This window comes from Phascolarctos cinereus, unplaced genomic scaffold (assembly GCF_003287225.1).
Source record: "Phascolarctos cinereus isolate Bilbo 61053 unplaced genomic scaffold, phaCin_HiC Scaffold_5;HRSCAF=322, whole genome shotgun sequence".
NCBI lineage: Eukaryota > Metazoa > Chordata > Mammalia > Diprotodontia > Phascolarctidae > Phascolarctos > Phascolarctos cinereus.
Window position 1 is genome coordinate 2,226,978 of NW_027555958.1, and position 16,445 is coordinate 2,243,422.

General features: G+C 50.2%; 1 long non-coding RNA gene across 2 annotated transcripts; it reads right to left on the reverse strand.

The window, feature by feature from the left end:
* Positions 1–1,766: 1,766 nt before the first annotated feature.
* On the reverse strand, positions 1,767–13,728 carry LOC110198820 (uncharacterized). Of its 2 annotated transcripts, none has more exons than XR_002321838.1 (4): positions 13,627–13,728; positions 9,227–9,266; positions 6,229–6,467; positions 1,767–2,036 (listed from the first exon to the last, which is right to left on the reverse strand). It is a non-coding gene; the product is annotated as an uncharacterized LOC110198820 (long non-coding RNA). The 2 variants fall into 2 exon arrangements; XR_002321837.1 differs by lacking the exon at positions 1,767–2,036 and adding an exon at positions 3,411–3,627 and having other exon boundaries at positions 13,627–13,727.
* Positions 13,729–16,445: the final 2,717 nt, after the last annotated feature.

Here is a 16,445-nt window from a genome sequence, read left to right on the forward strand (position 1 = left end):
GATGGAAAAAAAAAGCCCATATATGCCAGAACATTCATAGGAACATTTTCTCTGATAGCAAAGAACTGGAAACAAAGTAACTACCCATCAATAGGGAAGTGTCTAAACAAATTGTGATACACGGATATAATGGAATATTACTGTGCTTTATGAAATGAGAAACATGGAGAATTCAGAGCAACATAGAAAGACCTAACTGAATTGACATGAAGTAGCAGAATCAAGAAGACCATATAGATGATTACTTGTGAATTAGAATGTGAATGGAAAGAAAAACAAAATAAAACTGACCCCATCATTGGAATGATCACGCTTCCGTCTGCAAAAGGATGGAGAAATGCTTCCTACCCCTAAATGTGAACTTGAGAGAGGGGAGGGATGATGTTTCAAAAGCACGGATAGATTCTTCCCTCTGATTCCCAGATATCCCCACATCTTCTTAATACACAAATCTACGTATTCTTGTTGTTTTTATTTTTTACCTAGAGTGTTCCTCTTGAATTATAGTTGTGGGTTTCTTCTCACTAAGTATCAGGGACATTTACAAGGTCAGTTTTTCCACCTTGAGTTAGAATCTCTAGTTTATCTTGTTTGTCATCCATACTTAGTGCATTTATTTGTAGCCTTGAGTTTTGCCTCTGGTTTCTTTCCTGGATTTTATTTTCTGTGAATTTCTATGGCATTTTTCTTCCTACAGTGTAGCTATTGCTTATTGCATGTAATATTGGGTGCGTGTGTGTGTGCGCGCTGTGTGTGTGTGTGTGTGTGTGTGTGTGTGTGTGTGTGTGTGTGAGTGAGTGAGTGAGTGCAGTTTTCTATATTCCTTTCTTTTTCAGTTAAAGTCCTTTGGAGATTTTAATTAGATTTCCAAGATTCCATTTTGCCATTAACTGTTCTTATTTTTGTCAAGGGGCTTACCATTCCTGTGTTTAAAAACTCTGGTTTAGAAATACAAATCCCATTCCCTAACAGCATCTCCTAGCCTGGGAACTCCATACTGGGAGCTCAGATAATGTGTCTTATCCAAACTTTGGATCTTCCCCCACATACAGATTAAATGCTTGTCTCACATAGGTACTGATAGAAAAGGACACCCTTTCCCACAATGCCATGATCATTAGAGGCAGATGCTGAGTGGAAGAGAACACATTGTTTGGGGAAAGAAGGGAAGCCATGGGCAGAAATGGCAGGACATCCAGGCTATGGTGATGATGTGGTAGCCATGGACATGTCATATGTAGCAGCTCTGGGGCCAGTGCCAAGGGTTCCTAAGTCACGCCAGGAGCTACAGAGTGGGGTGTGCAGGACTAGAGATAAGCAGGCATGCGGACATGAGTGCAAGTGAGCAGTCATTCAATCCCTAAGCATTTATCATGTGCCCACTAACATGGTACCCAGACCCCTGGAAAAGAAGGCCACAAAAGGAGGTGCCTAGATGCTGCCTTCCCAACTCCACTCACACTACTGAGACTTCCCCTATTGGTGGGGTGAGTTTTGTTGCTTGATAATTTGACTTAGAAATAGGTAAATCCCATTTCTGTTCCTTCAATGCAACGTAACAAGTATAATCTATCTTCAGATGAACATCAAGTCTCAGTTGCTAGTGGGTGGAATGAATATTCCTAAGGGAAAGCTAGAAATACACCAAACTCCTATGTGAGCAGACAGATGCTTCTGGGTGGGCACCAACAGGACTTTACCAGTGTTATAAGAAACAACTTTCCCAAGAGTAACCCTGGTACACCTGGCCATAATAAGAGCGTGCATTCACATAGTACTTCTTATTTATTAGCTCATTTCCTCCTCACAGCAATGCTATGAAGTAAGGGCTTTTGTCATCCTCATTTGACAGATCAGGAAAGTGAGGCAGACATGGGTGAAGTGACTTTTCCAGGTGCCAGAGGCAGAATTCAAACCCAGTTCTTCTTATCTGAATGCATCTGACGAAGGTAGAGAGGTACTGGAACTCAGCTGAGCACACCAGTCACGTGCTGTTTGCTGAATAAATGACCTCAATGCCATGAAATATGTAATCCCTGTAACATGAAATATAATGGAATGTCAGTAATAGGAAGGGCCCTTTGTCACTGTCACAGCCTCTAAGTGCAGTGTGGTTTTCCAGAGGGGGGAAGAGTGACTGTGATGAAGGTTTACTTGTATTCAACAATGGGGATTCACTGGAGCACTGAGGTTTGGTTGGGTTGTAGGGTGGCAATTTTCTTTGGCACTGGGAGGGGAAGAGACTTATCCAAGGTCACACAGCCCTTATATGTCAGGGGCAGGACTTGAATCCAGGTCTCCTTGACTTTGATGTCAGCTCTCTATCAATTACACCACACCGCTTTTTACTGTAGTGTTTTTGCTCAGTCTTCTTTGCTCTTCTAGAGTGACTGAAGCATCATCTCCACTTCATAGACAAGAACGGAAAGCCAAGCAGTTAATTGAGAGGATCGGCTCTCCCGGAAAGTCTGTTACCATGTGTGACTTGAATACAGAGCCCCAGAGTCTAGGTTCATGGCTTACTTAGGTTCTCCAAATATTAGAAACCCCCCTCCCATTCACAGTATTGGTTGACCTTTGGTTTGTATTGATTTGTTTTCTCCCCTTATTTTAAGAGCAGCCTGTCCTGGGATATTTGCCTGCCATCTCCCTTTTCTGTTCATTTGCATGACTGGGAAAAATAAGGATTGTGTGTCTCAAGAACTAGGCATGATGATGGGTCTGGCTGGTAACTGGGGGAGACTGAAGAAATCACGAGAGTTGGACCCACAGGGAAAAAGCAGGGGCAATCAGGGAAGAAGGGGCACAATCTGCCCCTATCATGGACAGGGGAGGCAACACCGAAAAGGTGAAGCCAAGAGGAAGGAAGAAAAGGAAGAAGAAAGGGTAAAGAAGAAAAAAGAAGGGAGCATAAAGGAAGAGAGAAGGAGAAAGGGAAAAGGACAGAAGAGAATGAGAAGAAGGAGAAGAGGCAGGTGGACTGGATTGCCTCTGAGGTCAGGAGGAGAGGGGTGGAACAGAGGATGCCCCTTGTTCTGTGGTCCTGCCTTGGTCTACAGGACACAGCCTAAGGAGCAATGAGCCAGCCCAGGTTTATGGGGAACAGCCTCCTCAGGGCAGCCCCTACACTCAGGACCGCTGCAAGGCACTAGCTAAGACTCTCTCCTTCTACGAGTTTGGTCTTGCTTTCCCATCTTGTGAGAGAACTACCTCCTGCCATTGGGATCTTGCACTCTAGGGGCGAGTCAAAGCATCCTGGGGGATGATCCTTGAATGGTCCTAGGCTTCTGGGGGGGGGGTGTAGCTGGCCGAGAGGATGACCCAGCCCCTCAGAATGTGCCTGGGCTCTTCATCCCACACAATGGTCTCTGATTCAAGGTTACATCAGAAGAAAAAAGCCACCAGTGAAATCTAATCAGAGCTCCCAGAGAAGCCCACAGACATGGCCGCGTTTTAATTTCAGTACAGACAGATTAAATCACTGTGGGAGAGCAGGAAGAGCAGGAGCAGACCCAATCACGGGAAGAGCTGCAGGGCAGGGGGCGGCTGCTCCCATTGCCAGCCCCTCCATTGGCCCCTCTGGCTGGCTGTCACACCTCAGTCAGAATCAGAGCAGCAGTGATGATGCTGAAAGAGAGAGGTATTCTTAGGAGCCGTCTGGAAGAAGCCCGGCCTGTGCCTTGGCCCAAGAAGGACAGAATCACTCTGTGGGCTTGCATCCCCGGAGGCCCCTGGGTACCCGGAATCTGGAGCCAAAGGGGCAGGGGTTGGGGGGGGGCAGGGAATGTTCCCCTGTACCTGACTGCTTCAGAAAGAGTCTGAAAAAGACTGAACTGGACCCCTTGAGGGCATAGGCGTTAGGGCTGGGAGAGACTTCAGCTAGTCCAACCCCCAGATCTTACAGATGGGGAAACTGAGGCCTGGAGTGGGGAGGTCACTTCCTCAAGATCCCAGGCCCTCTTTAGTTTGTTAGGTTGCCTCATGAACCAAATCTCTGAATTCTAACATTCCTCAGACCAATTCAAGTCAATTCAAGACAAATGTTTACTGAGGACTCGATCTGTGCGCTGCTTTCTCATGACATGAAGGGGTCTTAGTGGCTTTGCTGGTGGACCACAAGCCCTGGGTGGTCCTTCCAAACTGGAAAGGCTCAGATTCTAGACCAGTGAGGGACAATGGACCAGGTGTCTGAGACTCATCACCAGGTTATCTACAGGGCAATGAGCCCTTTGGTCATGGGGCCTCTCAATAACCTATACATCCAGTTATTGCTGGGTTATACTCTGGCCATTGAAGGGAGTACTGATTGATTCTCAAGGTATTAAAGTGCATACGAGGCTGGTGAAATGAGGAAACAAGGTGCTGCCCAGTCTTAAGAAGCTCACCATTGAACAGGAAAGATTCTGTATGCACAGGAACAGGTAAGAAGCGGGGCGTAGATGGGCAAAGGAGCGGCCCAGACAAAGTATTCTCAGTAGAGTGGAAGCAGGAAGCAGTCCGAGCTCCCGGGTGGGACCAAGAGGGCTTTGTGGCCCCTGAGCTGGACGGGAAGTAAGGAATGAGTTTCAGGGGGATGGGTCTACGAGGAGAAGACGCATGAGGTGCACAGGCACACTGAGATGGGGGCAAGGGGCAAGATAGAAGCAGAGTGTGAGAAAGGGAAACAGGAATAAGGCTGGGAAGGCCCTTTGGCAAGACAGCAGAGGGCATGGGAGGTGCTCTGAGAGGTAGGGAGAGGTAGCAAAAGCTTCCAGGAGAGGGCCAGGAAGACCTGGGGCCATGTTCCCTGGCCCAGATCCTTACTCTGCTGACATGCTCAAGGCTAACTCCAAACTTCAAGGAAGGGGCCTGTTGGCATTAGTAGGGGAGTTACCTCATCCAGGAGCTCCCCATATCAACAACTTCTCTGACTCCTTCCCTTTCCCTAGAGGCAATGGGGAGATGCCAGAAGGTTTCTGAGAAGCACAGTGACATGGTCAGATCTATGCATGAGGAAGATTAGATTAGAGAGAGAGATCCAAAAGAGGAGAGCCTGGGGAGTGATTGGGAGGCCATTGCAGTCATCCAGCAGACCAGCATGGCAGCCAGAAGGTATGAGAAAAGGATGGATGCCAGACCAGTTGTGGAGGTCAAAGGGACAGAGCTTAGGGATGGATGGAGATGGCAAGAGGGAAGAAAGAAAAATCAAAGATGATTACAACGTGAAGAACCTGGCTACTGATGAAAACCAAGAAAGAGGAAGAGTTAGGAAGAGAGGCTTAATGTGAAATGCCAGCAGGACATCCAGGAAGAGGTCAGCTGAAGAGAGGCTGAGATGGAGGCCTGAGCTCTAGGCGCATGAGTTTGGGAGTCTTCTTCAGAGAGGTGAGAGATCATTGCCTCCCTGGTAATGCGCAAGATCTCCAAAGGGGTTTATAAAGGGGACAGAATCTGGGAGATCCCCACAGCTAGTGGACAGGAAGCTGCAGCCAAGCTCTCTGGAAGAGAGACAGCAGCAGCCGGGTCACAGGAAGCAAAGGAGGCGATTCAGAAGGAAGGCGTGGTCAGTAGTGTCCATTGTAGGAGAAGGGTCACAGAGGATGGGTACCACCAAAAAAGCCTGAGGACTTGGGAACAGAGAGGGCCCAGAGAGATAGACAGAGAGACAGAGGGAGGGAGGGAGAGAAAGAGAGAGAGACAGAGACAGAGAGACAGACCGGGGGAGAGACAGACAGACAGACAGAGAGAGAGAGACAGACAGAGACACAGAGAGAGTTTGAGCCAGGGGAAGCTGTGTGCTTTAGGAGAAGGGGCACATTCTATATTCCTACAGCCCTTCAGATCCTGTGGCCATCATGTCCTCCACCCCCACCCCAGCTCCTCTCCCCATTCTCCAAGCCATGATCTTGAAGCCTTTCACCATCCTCACCTGACACTGGGGAGTGAGGAACCTGCTGGGAGCTTGGACCTGGCATCCAGAAGTTGTGGGTTCTAATCCCATTGCTGACATTTACAGCTCTTGGACCCTTAGGTCACATGACCCTTATTGAACCTCTCTCCAAGCCTCCATTTCTGTAATGTGGACAGAATGATCCTTGCCATACCTATCACTCAGGAGGTGCTTAATAGATATGTGTTGAATAGGAATGAAGTCTCCCAGTAAATCAGGCACCACTATTTCTATTGCCTGCCTCCTTCTGAGCACATCAGCTCCTTCAGAACTGCTTCTGACTCACCCTGGAGGCTCACCTTATGGCAGTGGTGTCCAGGACCATGTTTGTGATGGTGCTTGTGAAGACCCCATGGAGGAGGAGGAGGAGGAAGATGGACACCAGGTGGTGGGGGCGGGCAGCCGGGTCCTCCTGGCATTATTCCTGGGCCAGGTGGGGGAGGGCCATGAGGGTGGTGGCCAGGAGGTGGGGGGCCAGGAGAAGGGTGCACACCTGGCCCCGGAGGTGGACAGACCTGGGCATTTGGGGGTGGCATTCCTATTTTTAAAAAGAAGAAGACTAGTAAGACAGTTTGCAATTTCTTTCTCTTCCCACCTAAATAAATTCACAAAGGCCCTGGCTTCACAGCCCAGATCAACTCAGTTCCCCCTCATAGGCCTCAGTATTCTTATCTGCAAACTTATAGGACTGGCCTGGCAGGTCCCTTCTCTAAGGCTCCCTCCATCCTCAGATCCTACAAGCTTCAATCCCTTTATACACATGACTTTGTTGTCCTTCACAATGTCCCCATGAGAAAAGAAGGGCGTATCCCAGAGGAAATCCAGGCTTCCCAGGGCTAGGTGACCCACCCAGCTACCCCAAGGTCATGGGGGGGGGGGGGGGGGGGGGTCAGTGACAAAGCTGAAATTTGCCTCCTGCCACACCCAGCCACGAGGTTCCCTGCCACCCACGGCCCACTAAGCCACAGGAGGCTGCTGGGCCTCAGGGCACCGAGGGCAGCTTTTGGAAGCCTCTGGAGAATCCTTCCTCAGCATGGTCAGCCTCCCCGTCTAGGCCTGACTTATGTCTTGTTCTTCCTGACCACAATAGGATGATGTACCCAGAAGACACTAAGACCCTAGAGTAAGAGCTGGAAGCAACCTAGGGGGCCACCTAGTGCATGCAACCTCCTAATTTTACAGATGAGGAAACTGAGGCCCAGGCAGGGGAAGGGACTTTCCCAAGGCCACACAGGTACAAAGTTGTCAGAAGGAGGATGTGAAGCCAGGTCCTCTGACTCTACAGATGTACCAAGCTGCTCCCTTAATAAATGATGGTTTTAAAAATAAAATAATAGATGAGGTTTGAGGAATGAGTCCATTCACTCATCCATAAAGGCCTTCAGAAAAGAATTCTGTTTCCTGTAGAAGTGACATAGAACAATGTAAAGAGCCATGGTTATGGAGTCAGAAGATCTGGGTTCAAGTCCTGACCACCACTTACTGGTTCAGTGGTAGAAGGTAAGTCATGTTGTCCATTTCCTTGTTGGTAAAAGGGGACCCGCAGGACCTTGTAGACCTCTAAGTGAGGCTGGATCATCCAATCTTCCTGCACCAAAGGGTTGGAGACCAAACAAACCACGTGCCACAGATGGCAGAGAGGAACATTTGGCCTTCACACCCAACATCCTTAGGCTTCATGAGGACATCTGCTTCCTCGATGGACAATCCATGCCTATCCATTCACACCCTTGCTACCTCCTGGTGCAGGGCAGGGGACACTGTGTCCTCAGGGGTGATGGCCCTGGAGCCCGGCTCCGGAAGGCTCTCTCTGGCTGGAAGGACTCCAGCTGCTAGCCCAAGGATGGACCGGCCAAGGGTAAAGAGGGTACCCACCAGCATGGCCACCATGGAAGACTATCGGTGAAAGGCAGCTTGCCACAACAGGATTCAGAAAAGACCCTGGTTCCAAAGCTACGATCCCACCTTCTGCAAGAAGCCTTTCCTGATCCCCTAAATGCTGAGGCTTTCCTTCTATGGAATACTGCCAATTTATCCCACATAGCTGTTTGCCTTTTGTCTCCCCTTAGACAGTAAGCTCCCTGAGGGCAGAGGCCATCTTCTAGCTTTTTTGTACCCCAGCACTTAGCAGTGCCTGCACACAGTAGGCCCTTATTAAATGTTTATTGTCTGACCAGCCCTGCCACTTCCCACCTGTGTGACCCTGGGCAAACCACTGAGCCTCTTGGGCCTCCCTTTCCTCATCTGTAAAAGCGACCTCTGAGACCCCTCCTGGCTCTGGAGCTCATAAGCCTGGGGAAGGGAGGGGCTGGGATCTTCATGGGTGGAGAGAGGGAAGACTCCCTCCTCCCCCACCCCTAGGAAGTCATAAGTCCTGCAAGTATGACAACATGGTGGCACTACCTTTGAAAAGCCAGATCCTATATCATCAGTAGAAAGTTACTTTCTTTTTCTTTTTTTTTTTAGTGAGGCACTTGGGATTAAGTGACTTGCCCGGAGTCACACAGCTAGGAAGTATCATGTATCGGAGGCTGGATTTGAACTCAGGTCATCCTGATTCCAGGGCTGGTACTCTATCCACTGCACCACCTAGCTGCTCCAAAAGTTACTTTCTAAATGTTGAAGAGTCATCCAAAATTTGTCCAACATCCATTTGTTTGGAACTGGGCGTGGCCTTGCAGTGGGGTACAGGACCCCCAGTGAGGAAACCCCCTCTCCCAACAGATCTGCTTATTTTACAGCTAGGAGCAAGAGAGTAGGTGTTCTTCACCTGAGGGTCAGTGGAAGGGGCCTGTGAACTTGGGTGGCAAAACAACTCTGCCCTTGTTTTCACTAACCTCTGAGATCTAGCTTTTTCTTCAATTGTTTAAAAGAAACAATTCTAAGAAGGGTCCACAGGCTTCCCCAGACTGCCCAGGTGGGTCTAGGACATATACAAAAGCTTCTGCCTTAGAGAGTTGCCTGGGGAAATGGGAGATCAAAGGACTTTCCCAAGGTCATACAACCAAAAAGTGTCAGAGATGTTGACTTGAACTTGGTTCTTCTGGAGTCCAAGGCCATTGTCTAACCACTATTCTACACTAGAGCACATCATGATCTGTCTGTTATTTGGTGGAAATTATAAAAAGCAATTCCTTACCAGCTCATGGAGTGTCTTCCTTATGGTACCCCAAAACCACTGGTCATAGAGCTACCTGATCTCCCCGAATTTTGCCAACTTTCAGTCACGTGCTACATCCCTATAAGAACCATGTGGCCCTTACCCAGAGAAGAGGGGGTGGGTGTTTGAAGCCATACCTGGATTGGGATTCCACATTTCTGCTCCTCCTTTTGCCACCTAAAATACAGAAGGACACCACGGTTATTAGGATGTGAAAGTCCCATTGTCTCCTTCTGACTGGACCCCAGTCGAATAGTGTCTTATGCACATTAGGAATAAAGCTTGTCTCTCCAAGGCCCCCTCTCAATAGCCTCTTGAGGGACGTATAACCTGTAACCAGTGCCTTCTAATCTTGATCACTCGGAAATGTTCAGGACAAGTCTTCCATGACCGTGGTGGACCACTGGAATAAAAGAGAGTAACGAGTGTCCCAGTAGAGAAGGAAAGAACATAGTTGACACTTTCCATTGTCGGCAACTCCATCACTGGGTAAATTATTATTCCCATATTGCAGAGGAAGAACTGAGGCCTCCATACAGGTAGTACTGTTGAAAACACACCCAATTCAACAGGTTCACTGCAGATCCTCCATCTCTTCCAATTCCCTGGAAAGTTATAGAAGCAGCAGCAGTTGGTAATAAGGGCCCCAAGAGGCAGAACTCTGTCCAGGGTGGCTCCACCTCAGATGCGCTTGCCTATTCACCCCAGGTCAGGAGTCAGCAGGTGGCTCCCACCAAATGCTTCTGTCACCTCGGTGTAACTCATTGTCTCCGCTCCCTGAGACACTCAGAGTGCTAACCCAGACAGTGCCGGTAGCGCTCCTGTCTGGTAGGACCATAAGCCCCACTCTTGTATCTCTGAGGGGTCTGCTGCCTTTCTTTCAAGTGTGCTTCATGAATCATCCCCAGGGTCCAGAGTTCAATCATGGCTTATGTCAGTATCCTTTTCTTATCTGCAGATAGTAGGATAAGCCCCTGCTATGGGGCCTGCTGGTCTACCTCAACTGAGTCAGGTCAGCAGTCTTCAGAGATCAATGGTCTCTGCTGCAGCTTGGCTCATGGACTGGTGTCCAAGGAAGCTCAATCTGAGACCTCAACCGTGGCTTGAGAAGCAGAAAAGGATAGAAATAGCACGAAAATTACAAAAGGGTTGGAGATGGAAAGGTGGAGTCTTGAGTGCCGGAGGGAGCGCGAATGGCCATGCGGAGGACATGGGTCAGAGAAGAGGCTCCTAGACTGTGAGGAAATGTTCGTAAGCACTAGATCAGGTCTCCAGACACGTGCCGAAGAGCAGCACCGGCCACAGGTCAGGGGCAAGGAAGATGAAGCTGAGCTCGCCCTCTGTGGAAGGCCTGACCCGATGTGAGCCACCGCTGCCACCCCTGTTGTGGACTTTGGAACATATCTCTGCCCTCCTCCGGGATGTGCTTACTGCTGTGTGGTCGTGCTGTTCCCTCTGACAGGATGTGTCCCATGAGGGCAAAAGCTGTTTCTCATCTGTATCTCCGCCACCTAGCCCAGGGCGTGGTGCATAGTAGGCACTTCATAAATGCTTACTTTCTGATTTATGTTTGAAGACCACACCCATGTGGCGCAGACCACGCTGGAAAAGCTCCAGGTTCTGGCCAGCGGTGGTCTGTCCATCTGGGGACCAGGCCACCAGAGTTCAGAAAGGCTGTGTACCAGCATCATTTTGGCCATAGCAAACGACAGGCCTACCATGTGTCAAGCCCTGTGCTAGGCCCTGGGGATACAAAGGCAAAGACGGAGAGACAATAAGTACAGGGAAGGGGATTAGGAGAGGGAGAGGAGCATCAGTGCAGGTGCAGGAGGACTGAGATCCACGTTGGTGGGGGGAGCACCCCTGCTGACCAAAGCAAAGATGGAACCCAAGCTGGCCCTGGCCCTACACGGGCAAATCACCTCTGGAAACTCCTGGGAATTCCACCTTGTGGCCCGGGCCAGGCCCTTGGGGGCAACCTCTCTGAATATCTCCTCCACTCACCTTCAAGTCCGCTCCTAGACCTGGCCTCCTCTGTTCTGGGAGGTGGTTCATACCATGGGACCAACCAGGCAAACCAGAGCCTACAACCCCTCCCGGCTCATGATGCAGCAACAGTAAGGCAGCAGCATTTAAGCTGTGCTTTCTCTGCCAAGGAAGATGAACTTTGGACTGGAATGGACAGAACAAGGACTTGGAACCAAGATAAGCGCCTGGGCACACCTGGCCCAGGTAAGCCACAGCCTCCCATCCTGCAGGAGCCGGCAGGGGGGGCTGTTGAGGCCTGACGGACTGCAGCCCTGGAGAAGGGTGAGTATTCAGAGGGTCCACAATGGGAAGAGACACTCTAGAGTAGCAGAATCCCAGAACACATTCTTAAAGGGATGTCCAGTGACCTGCAGAAAAGGAAGCAGCAATCCCAAGACCTGGGTGGCTTCATCACAAATAGGTCCTGCCAAGAGGACCTGGTTTCCTTTTTCAACCAGGTTCCTGAGAGGTTGGTGAAATACTGGACACAGACTTGACCTTAATTTTAGTGAAGCATTTGATTGAGTCTCTCCTGCTTTTCTTGTAGACCAGGCAACAAGGGGCCTAGGAGACTATTCAGTCAAGCCAATTCAGAATGACTGGTTCTGCGTTCTAATTAACTATGGATTAAAGGACCAGATCCTGTAATGTTGGTGGTATCATGATCACCTCAATTATTATCTCATTTAACCAAATGAGATAATATACGTAAATCAGTTTGAAAACTACAGAGCACTACATAAATGTTATGTATCTCTACTGTTATTCCCATTTTGCAGATAAGGAAAACTGAGGCTCAAAGAGGGGAATGGATTACTCACGCCCACAAATAGTAAGCGTCAGAGTGTGGAACTTTAACATGGGCCTTCCAGCTCTGGGCCTGGACCACTTTACCCTGGACCCTGCAGCTTCATGACAGGCAAGCCGACAGCCAGGTTGGGGCCTTCTGTAGTGGGAGGGGACATGAGGAAGAGCCAGGTGGTGGGAGCAGAATGCCATTCCCCCACAGCCCACAGGCAGAGAGAAGGGAGGGCTGAGGGGCCAGCCCCTTGCCACAGCTGTTCTCCAGCTTAGAGTTGAGAGGAACTGAAGGATGTGAAGCTGCCCGTGGTGCTGGGGCCTCCAAACCAGTCCAGACTCAGGGACTTCCAGCATTAATGGCTCTCTAGGGAGCCGGCCCTCCGGCCACAAGTCCCCTGAGTCTCAGTGAGACTGGTCCTGAGCTAAGCCTTGGGCCTGGCTCTGAACATTCTTACCTTGGTGGGACCTGTCAGAGCTGGGCACCCCTGGCCCATGCTTGGAGGATCCAGAGTCCCTTCCCTGACAAACTGAGTCAGAATGGAAGGGCTCCACTTTCACAGAAAATAGCCTTTCTCAGAGTTCACAGAACCTCCCCAGGAAAAAAGACAAGACCTCTACATAACCCCGATTAAGAGAATTTCACATGGCAAGAGACCTCACAGGCCATCTGACACAATTCATACATCAGCGTCCTCCCTGACATCCTAGACAAGGGGTCATCCCATCTCTGCTTGAATACATCCAGGGATGGGGAGCTCATTACCTCCTGAGGAAGCCCATTGCCCTTTCGGACCACTCTCTTTGTTAAGAGGCTGTTCCTACCTGGCCTCTGTGAAATGTCACACCACTACCCCTGGTTGCAGCCTCTGGGGGCTAATCCCTCTTCCATGTGGCAAGCCCTTCACACCCTGGAAGGCAACCTTCTGTTCTCTAAGTAAACACCCCCAGTGCCCTTCCCTGATCCTCCCATGCTATGGTCTCCAGTGCCCAGCCCAGCCTGGGATTCTTTGGGTTTTTGGTTGGTTTTTTTTTTGCTTTTTGGCTAGGCAATGGGGTTAAATGACTTGCCCAGGGTCACACAGCTAGTGAGTGTCAAGTGTCCGAGGCCAGATTTGAACTCAGGTCCTCCTGACTCCAAGGCTGGACCTCTATCTACTGTGACACCTAGCTGCCCCTGTCCTGGGATTCTTTGAGTGGGAGTTAACCACTAGCCCAGCCAAGTTTTCTTTTCAGATGGTGCTGCAGTCACAGAGAGCCAATGTAACAGCTGATAGGGCTGCTCCCCTCTCCTGCCCCCGCCCCCACCAGTGCAGAAACCTGCCAGAGACAGACAAACCGCCGAGACCCAACTTGTGTGTCCTCGGCTGAGCCCTCAGTGCCAGGTGCATGACAGCCCTGGGCAGGACAGCAGCAACGTTGGCCTCGGACTGAGCCAAGCTCAGGGGCTTAGAAATCACTCAGCCCAATCCCTGCAGTTTGGAGAAGGGAGACTGAGGCCCAGGAAGCAATAACAGTGATGAGTAGCTGCACCAGGGTGGAAACCCTAGGCTCCTAACTCAGGTTGCTTTCCGTTGAAACTCCCCCTTCTACACCAACAGCGTGTCAATGCTTCAAAGGCCCTGCATCCTCTAGGTCCTCCACTCCCACAGACAGCAGCCCCCACTCCCCATGACTTGCACTCAATAATACAAATTAAATCCACATATACCTACGTCCCTTCCACAAAGCGATGAGAGCAGAGGCAGAGGCAGGGCCGGGAAGCTTCCTGCTCTCAAGTCAGCCTCCCCTTAAATGCCAGGGCTAGCCTCCAGAGTCAGCTTACCCCAGCCAATCAGAAGACTCAGAAAGAGGGCCCAGATGTGATCTGTTTACAGAAGGTGGACGCCCAGGCCATATACCCTTAGAAAAGGTGAAGGAGGGAAGACGCCCAGACCCTGAATTATTTCTCCTCTGACGCCAGGAGAGGCGTGTGCCAGGAATGTCGATACCCACACCCACCCGACACACAGGCCTCCGATAAGAAGTGACTCACTCCCTGGGCAGGCCCCCAATGGGCCCTGGAGTGGCCCACAACACGGCACGGCAGGAGGGGGCAGCTATACCACCCGAGGAGGGAAGGTGCACTCTTGGGACGTCCACAAACAGAGGGTCCAGAAGAGAGACCCAGCTGTGGAGTAGAGCAGCCAGGCCTGGGGAGGACCTTTGCACAGAGACCTCTGTAGGGTTCAAACTGGGGAAAAGCCATAAAACACAGTAATAGGTGAAAAGCCATAAATACTTAAATTCTGTGAAAGGGGGACGCCCAGACAAGGTGTCCTGTTTACACATCGTGACTTAGCTACTAAATCATAACTTAGACCCTGAGTCAAAGCTTAACATACTACAACCAATGAAAGCCAACCCAAGAATACTAGGACCCATATGTGACCAGGACATGATCGATACATAAACTTACGTTTGGGTACAACATTGACTTGATGCCCAAGCTCATAAACCAAAACTCTCTGCCAATCAGGGGTGATGCACACTCTAAATCCTCCTGCCTTTGTTTTCTATAACTACCGCGGGGATTTGGGGTTCTTAGGGGGATTCTCTGATTGGTCTGGCCACCACCACCCCAAATTGCCCGTTTGTGAGTATTCATAATTCCTGATTGAACTACTACTTATAATCCATATGGAGATTCTTGGCCTCTTCCTTTGGTATGAAAAAGAACACCCCAAGGTTATGGGGGAGTTACAGGGTCCCCCAGTCAGAGGGATTCCGGACCTTACAATCTCCTTGTCCCATCTGAAAGGGGGAAACACAGGCAAAAGTCCCCTTCCAATGAAGTCTATTAAGGGGGGGCCCAGTTGCGAAATAGAGCAGCGCTCCTGGCTTGTCGTCAGCCAGCCTCGCTTCACTCTGAATCAGTCTGAACAAGTCTTTCCAGGCTTCTTCATCTGACACCCCATTACCCCATGGTCTTTGACCATGATTTGTCCAGTCATGCCCCCTGTACCTGGAGTTCTTTGCCACATCCAAAGGTGCCCCCTGGCTACTTCAGTATGACCCAGAGGGGCCTTTTGGCTGACTCCTGGGGGCAGTGATCAGGGCTGTCTGGAGCTGCAAAGTTCACCAGGATGGCCATGGTAAATGAAGGCCCCCCACCGAAGAACCCAGGAACACTCCAAGGGCTTTCTTTTTTGGACTCAGCATCCAGAAGACCCCAATTCCAATCCTGCCTCAGACACTTAGCAGATGGTGACACTGGGCAAGTCCTTGGGAATCCCAATGTTGGGGTTGGGATCTGGACCCGAGAAAGGAAAAACCCAAGACTTACCCACCTGGCCAAATCTCTGGATTTCACCTGAGGCCATAATCCCATCGATGGGCCTTTCATTATTTGACTACACCCAATCTCCTAGTTCCCTGTTACCTTAACCTAGCCTAGCCCTCCATTGTCTCACTTCCCTGTGGCCCCAGGCCACTTCCCACCCTTCCTCTTATCTAGGCTTCATTCTCCCTTGGCCAAGTGGTCCAGGTCCCTGGTGTTCTATTATCTCACAGTCCCTTCCAGTCCCCCCCTACACCCCAGCCACTACTTGGCCACTCCTAGATCCCTCCCATAGTCTTTCTGCATACAAGGTCCATCTTGTCTCCTTTAAGGTGCTCAGATTCCTTAAGAACCTAGCCAATAGCTCACAATGTTCAGATCCCTTAAGAATATGGCCAATATGGCAGATCTTTGATAAACTTTGTCTTTGGCAAAAGGATTGGGTCAAATTCATTCAGGCAGGACCCATGTGTCACGATTTTGGCATCCTAGCACCCCTAAACCTCTAGACCTCAACACCAGGGCTTCAGTTTCCTCTTCTGTAAAATGAGGGGGTGACCCCATGACCTCTAGAATCTCCTCCAGATCCGTCTCTGAATGTTCCTAGGATAGAGTCCGGTGGCCACAGATGCATCTCCCCTTCAGAAAACTGATGATGGACATGGTTCATGAAGCACCCACTATAATCCAAGCACCATACTTTGACAGAAGGAAAACAAAACCTGCCCTCCAGAAGCTTACATTCTGCTAAGGTGATGCAACACATTCGTGGGTTAGGAGGGACCTCAGGCCCCTTTGCTGCCCAAATGAGGAAACTGAGCCCCAAAATGTTAAGTGACTTGCCCAAGGTGACATGGGTGGTAAGTATCAGAAAGGAGATTTGAACCCAGCTCTCTTGTCTCCACAACCACTGCCCTTTCTTTTTTACCCCTGGGGTACCCAAAATAAAGACAACTGGGAGGTTCAGAAAAGGCCTCTTAAAGGCAGGGGGTCTTTGAGCTGCACCTTGAAGGGAGCCAGCCAGGGGTTCTAAGGGTTGAGCATAGAAGCATTCTGGGTATGGGGGTGGGGGAGATAGAACACCCCAAATGTAACGCCCCTCCCCCACACGCCTTAAGGCTGCTGCATGGGGTCCCCATCAGCCAAGCAGCTCTGGCCTCCCCCTCCCCCTCTCGGCCCCCCACCCCTGGTGTGGATCACAGGTCCACCAA